Source organism: Cimex lectularius, unplaced genomic scaffold (genome assembly GCF_000648675.2).
Source record: "Cimex lectularius strain Harlan isolate CLEC.00 unplaced genomic scaffold, Clec_2.1 scaffold193, whole genome shotgun sequence".
In the NCBI taxonomy this organism is placed as follows: Eukaryota; Metazoa; Arthropoda; class Insecta; order Hemiptera; family Cimicidae; genus Cimex; species Cimex lectularius.
Window position 1 is genome coordinate 890369 of NW_019392759.1, and position 8245 is coordinate 898613.

General features: G+C 35.6%; 1 non-coding gene across 1 annotated transcript; it reads right to left on the reverse strand.

Moving 5' to 3' along the window:
• Positions 1-288: 288 nt before the first annotated feature.
• Positions 289-359, reverse strand: Trnag-gcc. The gene has a single exon. It is a non-coding gene; the product is annotated as a tRNA-Gly (tRNA).
• Positions 360-8245: the final 7886 nt, after the last annotated feature.

Genomic DNA, 8245 nt, shown 5'->3' on the forward strand with positions numbered 1-8245 from the left:
TTATCCCTATCACCCTGTCCTTATATTTAGTAAATAATGAGTTACAGCTAAAAATTACCTTTATTTATAATCTTATTAACCTTATGATATTTACCTTTATTTGTAATTTCAATTATTTTATAGTGTTTACCTTCATTTGTAATTTTTAACAACTTTTGTTTGTAAAACAAACTTTTTTCTTCACTTTTTTTTGTGTTGGCCTTGAGCTTGCTAAAACTATATTTATAATAAATAAATTCATTTGCCAGATTTATCTGGGAAAAGGATGATGATTAAAAAAAAAAAAATTGCATCGGCCGGGAATCGAACCCGGGCCGCCCGCGTGGCAGGCGAGCATTCTACCACTGAACCACCGATGCTTGTTAAATAAATTTACTATTTATGATATTACACAGCCATATAATTTATACATACTGGAATATAACGTAATTTTTTAAGGAAAAATGTTTACTTTTATCTAGGTCAACATGTTTAGGATTCTACTGGAGTTGGCATTATACCAAATTAGAATCGGACCTACAACAAGAATAGTTATCAGTATAGAACTATGAAAATGTCTAAAATATATTATATTGTAATTTCCAACGTATCAATGTTAAAAAATTGTGATTGTCATTATTTTTTAATTGTAAAAATCTTAGAATGTCGTAAAATTCCGATAGTGACTTTATTGATCTGCTTCCTTGGGAAATATTTATAGCGCATCACAAAATTTATTTTGCACTCCATCCTTCATAAACTTTATAGATGTCTATAAATTATTAACATCATCCTGCTTGGAAAAGTTTGGCAATAGCCAATATGGCACCTCCTTCCCCCCCCCCGGCCTGTTAAAACGTAACTACTGACTTTTTCCTTACACGAATGGAATAAAGAATGTCTACTTCAATTTAATATTCCTCATTTGAAATTTTATTTTACGCTTTGCCTGGAAAAAATTACGGGAAAAATACAGTTGCAAAGATTATTGATGTATGACCGTTTAGTTTATGTGCAGTTAGTCCGATGGGTTGTTTGTGTATATAAGCTCGATCAGAAGCAGAACGTCATATGTTTTCTCTCCTTGTTTTTTTTTTTTTTTTTTTTTTTTTAATTTTATAAGTCATTTAATAACGCATTTGTTCTTCAAACAGAAAATATTCTTTCAATAGTTAATAGCTTCAATAATGTATTATATGAAATAATGCTGAATTATTATGCCAGCAAATGTGCAAAAGGACGGACCATTTCTCACATAACACTCTTTTCGACACTAACTCCAGAGAAAGATACGCTGTCCTGAGGACCGTACGAGGCTGCTGCCCATGAGAGAATGATATGTGAATAATGTACGGAAATATTAGTCGCGAAGGGGAGTAGAGGTGAATCAAGTGGAGGCAGAAAAGTTACCTGAAACACCCCCCCCCATGGTTACTCCCCTCCTTGATCGTACGGTGGGATGTGACAAAAAAAAGAAAACCAAGACACCCCACTATGTACATAAAGTCATGTTTGAATCCATAAAAGAGAAAATAGAGAAGGCAGACCCGTCTGTGGGCAGAGGGCGTGGGGTTTGCCAAGTATACGGAAATTAAAAAAAACTTCCACCCCCACCCGCCGAGAGAGTGTGTAAAAAAATTTTCACTCCCTCCCGCCGGGAAGTGTACGTGGCGGAACTAACGAATCAACGTTTATAACCCTCGCACTTAGCATGATCAAAGTAAACACAACAACTCTTTTCTATACTCGCTCAGTGCAGACCAGAAGCTCAGCAAAAGCCAAAGGGTCCTCCGTGGACCTTCTGATAAATAAGATAAAATACTGTTAAAAGGGATCGACGCAGTTGGAAAGAAGTTCGTGTTGGCATATTTACGGATTTCTTTGTAGAAATTCCGGAAAAAATATTTAAAGATCCAATATGTTCATCCTGAAAGCTATCTGCGAGATAGAAGAGGAAAAGGGAAGGGTAATTCAGGAAATTCTTTTAACTACTTTCCCACTTGGTTCGGTTCAAAATTGACGTAAAAACGTTGGAAGTAAGAAAATCGACCGACTTATCCTCGAGATATAAACTGAAAAGCGGAGAGTAACTCAGGAAATTTTTTGTCTACTTTCTCATCTAGTTCGGTTCAAAATTGACGTAAAAACGTTGGACGTGAGAAAATCGACCGACCTGTCTACGAGATATAAGAGAAATAGTGGAGAATAAGTGGGAAAAATTGTTTTACTAGTTTCCCATCTAGTTCGTTTCAAAGAGGAGGAAAAGCGGTGGATAACTGATTTTTTTCTCAAAATTGCAAATCCTTAAAGCATACGAAAATCAGTTTTCATAGTCTTTTTCTCAATACCCGAAATAAATACACTAAATAAACTGAGTTAACGCTCTGGGACAGTCAAGCCACAGGTAGTTATTCTTTCGCATCTTCATCAATGCTGCCTCTATTATAGATACTGACAGTAGTGAAGTATCTTTACATCTCCCCCCCTACATGGGCGATTAATTCGTACAATTAGCCGTGGAAAGATTCTGATGTAAGGAAGAAGGGAAAATGCTAAAAAAGGATGGAAAAAAGAAGAATGCTAAGGGAAAAGTTTCCTTCAGGACGCCTTCGAATCCTGTCCACCGTCAACAAACCTGACTTGTTATATTAAATGGTTCAAAGATGTAACATAAGCTATGTATTTTTTCAAAATTATTTATGAAATAGTGCATATTTACAAAAAAAAAAGCATTTTATCTATCTATCAATTCTACCAGGAATATTTTGGGTATATAGAATGAACTATCTCCTCCCCCTCCAGCTAGCCTACACAAAGGCAATTTGCACTCTCCGACACCGTATTTCAAAGAGTAATCTGTACGTTCCTCCCATATAACACACTATTACAGGGAGAATGTGCAAAAGACTTCCGGGGAATCATAGATTTTTAACGATGAGTCCATTCTGTTCGAGAGAGTAGAATGCCCTCCCTTGGACCCATTGGATGATCATTCAATAAGAATTTCTTTACCAACTACAGTTTATATTTTTACAGCAGAAACGTTCGCACTCACGATACCAGCAGACTATCAAGCTAAAAAGCCGTATTCTCTGTGTGCACCGGGTTTCCCAATCCTCAAACCATTTAGAGTTTAAAGACCGTTTACCATCTGTTTTAGGGAGTTTTATTGCATGAAAGTTCGCGCTTTTGATGCTTTTTATGGCTAGCGAATCGACATCCTCATTGCCCCTTAATACCGTTGTGTCCGCCCTCTATCAAAATAATATGATCCTTTTTAACAATTAAACGTTGTGCACAAAAATAAGCGTACTGTTCACAGTCAAAAGCAGGTGATGTAAAGTTTAACTTATGTAAATAATGCTAAATATTCTGACCATTGGAAATGATTAATAATTATGCTAAAAATAAATGGAAAACATCTGAAAGAGGATATTAATAATTCAAAAATTTTAGACTGTATTGATAAAATTTATGATTGTAATTTAGTCCAATCCTGGAAAACATCGAGATACAACGAAAATTTATTTTTGGTATTTTGATATTTCCTCATTGTATGTTTAAGGACTTAGTTGTTTTTTATTAATTTTATTTATAGTGATTCATTTCCAATGGATTTTCAAATTCGACCAAATTGGACTCGATTCATAACAATCAATGCCGAAAGAGGATGAATGGGCTCGAAAAGAGGGGAGGCCTAACTAAGCGCTTGGAATTTTATTATCTACCGTTCCTGTTCAAATCAGCATTAACCACTTTTTTTACACTCGGGCTTAATAGAAAGGAATTTTTTTAAGCGTAATAAACCTTCTCGATTAAAAGTTAGTCAAATAAACTCTGGCTTATAAATGGCCAATAATTCACTAGTTCATTGTGTGGATAAGTTGTTTCCTACAATAAAGAACAAATTTTGATCTGTCTCCACGCCGAAAAAATACGCGTCATTTTGGTACAAGCATGAATTTCATAGAATTAAAGAAAAATCCATAATGCTATCTTTGCGAACACTGATGGCTCTAAAAGTAATGATGGTGTGTGAGCAGCCTTGTAATAGAAAGACGTGAATTTACACTTTCTCTTGCCTCCATCAATAGTGTTTTTTACTGCGGAACTGACAGCAGCCATTATTTGCACTGACTCCGCACTACAACTGCTGAAAAACCAGTTCCGTGTAAATATCATAGTCCAAGTACATCGGGCTGTTACTTGTCTCATAGAACAACACAAGTCAGTGCTCTTTGTATGAGTACCCGGACTCCAAAATATAGAATTAAATGAATTAGCTGATAAGGCTAGTAGTAAAGGTGACAAGATAGAATCGGTTCCAGAGCCGAATGTCATTTTGTATGTCATCAAAATAAATTTTAAATCTTTCAATTAATTAAGGTTTTTAGTTGAGGTAAAAAAGTCACTGTCATGAGCGGGATTCGAACCCACGACCTTCGGCTAGATACGCCGCTTTAGTGAAGATATACTTCATTTAACTTACTAAATTCACTAGTTTTCGTGGATCAAAGCGGACGACGAAAACTAGTGAATATATATAAAATGAGAAGAAAGACGGGCAAACATAACCAATAATAAATTGAGAGGGCGCAAAGCCACTACAAAACTATGGTTTTCTTCTTGTCGGCAAAGAAGAACTGAAGAAACGTTACTGACTAGATTACAGACACGTAGACACTTAATGGAGAAACTGACTACCTAGTCCAACATGTGAAACCAGTGAGGTACAGTTAACGTTGAAGCATATTTTAACTGCCTGTGTTCACTATGGAGCACCGAAGACACAATGCTCCTTATCGAATAATATTGCTGAGATATTGGGAGATAATGGAGATAATACTGAGAAAATCAGCAGATTTATTAATAAGATATGAATGGTTCCATTTGTTCACGAAAAAGTAGTAGGTTTTGCTGGGAATGATATGTGTGGGCCCGGCTGTGATCAGGTCCCCGGTGTGGCCGGTGGTGATCTGTTGGGGGGAGGGGGTTAAAGCCACCCTAGACTCTCACGAAGTGTGTGAATGATGGCCCAGACTATGCACATGCCTCCCTCTCGAGTACTATTTGCACAGTGACTAAACAAGAAATTATTTCATTAGCGCAAGGGAAGCTACTGCTGTGTCTGAATGGCCCCTCTGGGGATGGCGGTATAAACCTACCTATTGTTGGTCGCTCTTTGCCTCAGTTATACTTTTTATAAAGGAAAAATGTAATTGTTGTCGAGGCGAATATTACTTAAAGGTTGACGGCTTATAATATAATTAAAAAAGTATAAATTACAGTCATTTTTTACGAGGGTATTTAATCTACGAAGTTATATTAACCGTCAGGGTGCCGGTATTTTGAAAAAAAAAATTCTAGTATGTCGGGTTCGAATGCAGGGCCGCTGAATTCGAATCCAGGACCTTTACCTTAAGCCGAAACCGTTCCGGCTACCAACACCCGCGTCAAAAATTTAAAAAGTGCTATAAAAACTAAGAGAATAACTAAGGTGATATTTATTCTACTCAGAACAATGGAATACAAAAAAATGTGGTTTTCATGTCAGACAGCCATTAGCAGCACTCTGTAATATGATCAGATGCTGAATTGTGAGACCAAACCAAAAATTCATCCTGATGATATTGAAGTTTCATTCAGAACTCGGTAATTTCAATACATGGTGTAATTGATTGTTGTTATACAATGTTAGTTTTAAAAAATCGAGACAAATTAAATTTTCATATTTTATTCAATTAAATTTTCGAACTTCTCCTTTTCTTACCATACATGATAAATTGAAATGACAGAGTTTTGAATGAAACTTCAATATCTCCAGAACAAATTCCAAATCGAAGTTATGGAATAACCGAATGACCCTCAGACCAACACGTCAGCAATGTCTTGCGGGTCCAGAAGCTCGCCCATCGTCTTAATCACCATTTCTTTGAAATAGTATAAAAACCCTTAATCCCCAAATATTCTTGCCTTACTCCTGCAATAGCCTCCTCCCCGTCACTCTGCCGGTTTAAACTTCAACATTGTTCAGTTTTGACAATAAAGTTTCGTTTTTTTTTTAAAGACTTCTTCGAGCGATTACTTAACTCCGATGAATGTTTGAATTTCTGGTATCTTTTTTTGGAGTAGAAAGAACTTCCAAAATGTACTATTATGCTTTCCATCTTGAGATGTCAAGGAGAAAACACAACAGTACTTGACGATCGCCCGTTTATTTCTCAGGAAGTAAATGAATGTCGTCCATCATTGACCAATGAACACCATATCTTTCTTGGGCGAATCCCTTTTATAATGGTGAAGGGAGGTTCATTTAGCATTTCCCCATTATTACTGCTTTTTATTACTGCCGAAAGTCGTGGTTCGAATCCCGCCTGTGACACAAATTTTTCATTTCGAAAAAAATTCTGTATAATTAATTGAGTATTACTGCTTTCCTTACGAAGGACAAGCCCAAGTATCAAGAGGTTTTAGAATATCCATGTTTTGGGATGTTTTCATTCATGTAAATCATTATTCATGTAAATGATACACGGCAAGAATCTCCTCCAGAGTGTTATACAATAACTTTAATTTCGATTAAATCTGGTGGTTGTTTATTTTGAACAGGATAATTCTTATCTTTATATGTCGGTAATTATAGCCGGTAATTATGCTATAATACAAATAATTGCAACTGCAATACAACAAATTGCACATATTTTTCCAAATCGTCTAGTAATTATTGATTAGATTTCAAGAAACGTTCAATTGCTGATTACGCATATCAGACAGAATAATAAAAAAATGGTTAGCAAAAAATATGACATTTCATTTGTAAAAAAAATTGTACAACAGGTCGGCTAAACGCGCCAACTTATTGAAATTCTTATAGAACCAGCAGATTCTACGTGAAAAATTTAAAAAAATGTTTTTGGAACCATACTTAGCTTTACAATAAAATAGCCAGCGTAAAAATAACAGGCCATACTTCTATAAAAACTCACACGGTACTAAAACAGCCTGTACCTAACAAATAACATGTGATGATGGTTTCAGCCCATATGGTTGTTCTGTCCAAAATATAATTAACATTTAAATTTAACCCATTTATGTTTTAGTGGTCAATTGACCAAGTTAATTCTTTTAATTATTTATTTTTTAATTTTTATGTAAGGTCTTGGTTGAGATAAAATCTTTAAATTTAACGTTTAAATTAAATGTAGTAAAATGTGTGTTTGTTGCGTAAAGTTTGATTGTTAAAAGTAGGTTTTTTTAAAAATGAATTTTCCCATGTTTCGGATTTTTTAAAAATTACGTACATGTACTTAAGGTATTTAGTTGAGATGAAAAAAAGTTAATGGCATGAGCGGGATTCGAACCCACGATCTTCGGCTAGATACGCCGCTGCTCTACCACCTGAGCTATCGTGACCTAGATCTACTCGGACATCAACTCCCCATCTCAACTTCCTATCTCAACCCCACCTTATGAGTTTTCCCTCCTTTTTGCCATTTTTCAATTTTTCAAATGTCGTGTAATCTGTTTGGATTCTCGACGACAATTGAAATGGCCACGGAGAGCTTTAGTGAAGTGTACTTGGTCAAGCGGACCACGAAATTAGGGAATTACGTACATGTTTGAATTTTACAAGGTCGTCTTTTGAAAGTATACACTATCTATTATTCCATAATCTCTTTTACTCATATAATCGACTTTCGATAATAGATTTGTTTTAAACAAAGTTTGTTAAACGAATTGTTTATTGTTCTTCGAGTTGATATAGTAATTGAACGACAGTAGTTGTTTAGTATTCTTTTCTTGTATCCATTTCGGCTGTTAGAATAGATTTATTACATTCAAAATACAAGTTTATAAAACGACATGAAAGCAAATATATAAACACGAATGTTCAATTTTCTGCTTTCCGCTACAATACAACTCAACTGTGTTATGCCTTGTTTGTTAAATCTATTGCCGGCGGACGTCACCGTCCTCTCAGTCCCGAATGTTTGAAGCCAGAACGAACAGTAAAAGGCAATTAAAACTTAAATTGTCCCTGTCGCAGAAGTAACGAGATTGATCAATTTTTGTCTCACGGCTGGGAAAGCACCTTTTAGGTACTTACAATCGATTTTATCAAACAGATGCCGATGGCTTACAACGGCGGCGATTCAATTATCTCTTCGGCAGTTATATCTCATTTGCCGATTTAACGTCTGTCCTGTTCTCCGTTCGTCAATTACGTTTCGCCAATTCGCTTTTTGTCTGATCATTGGCGAGGTTA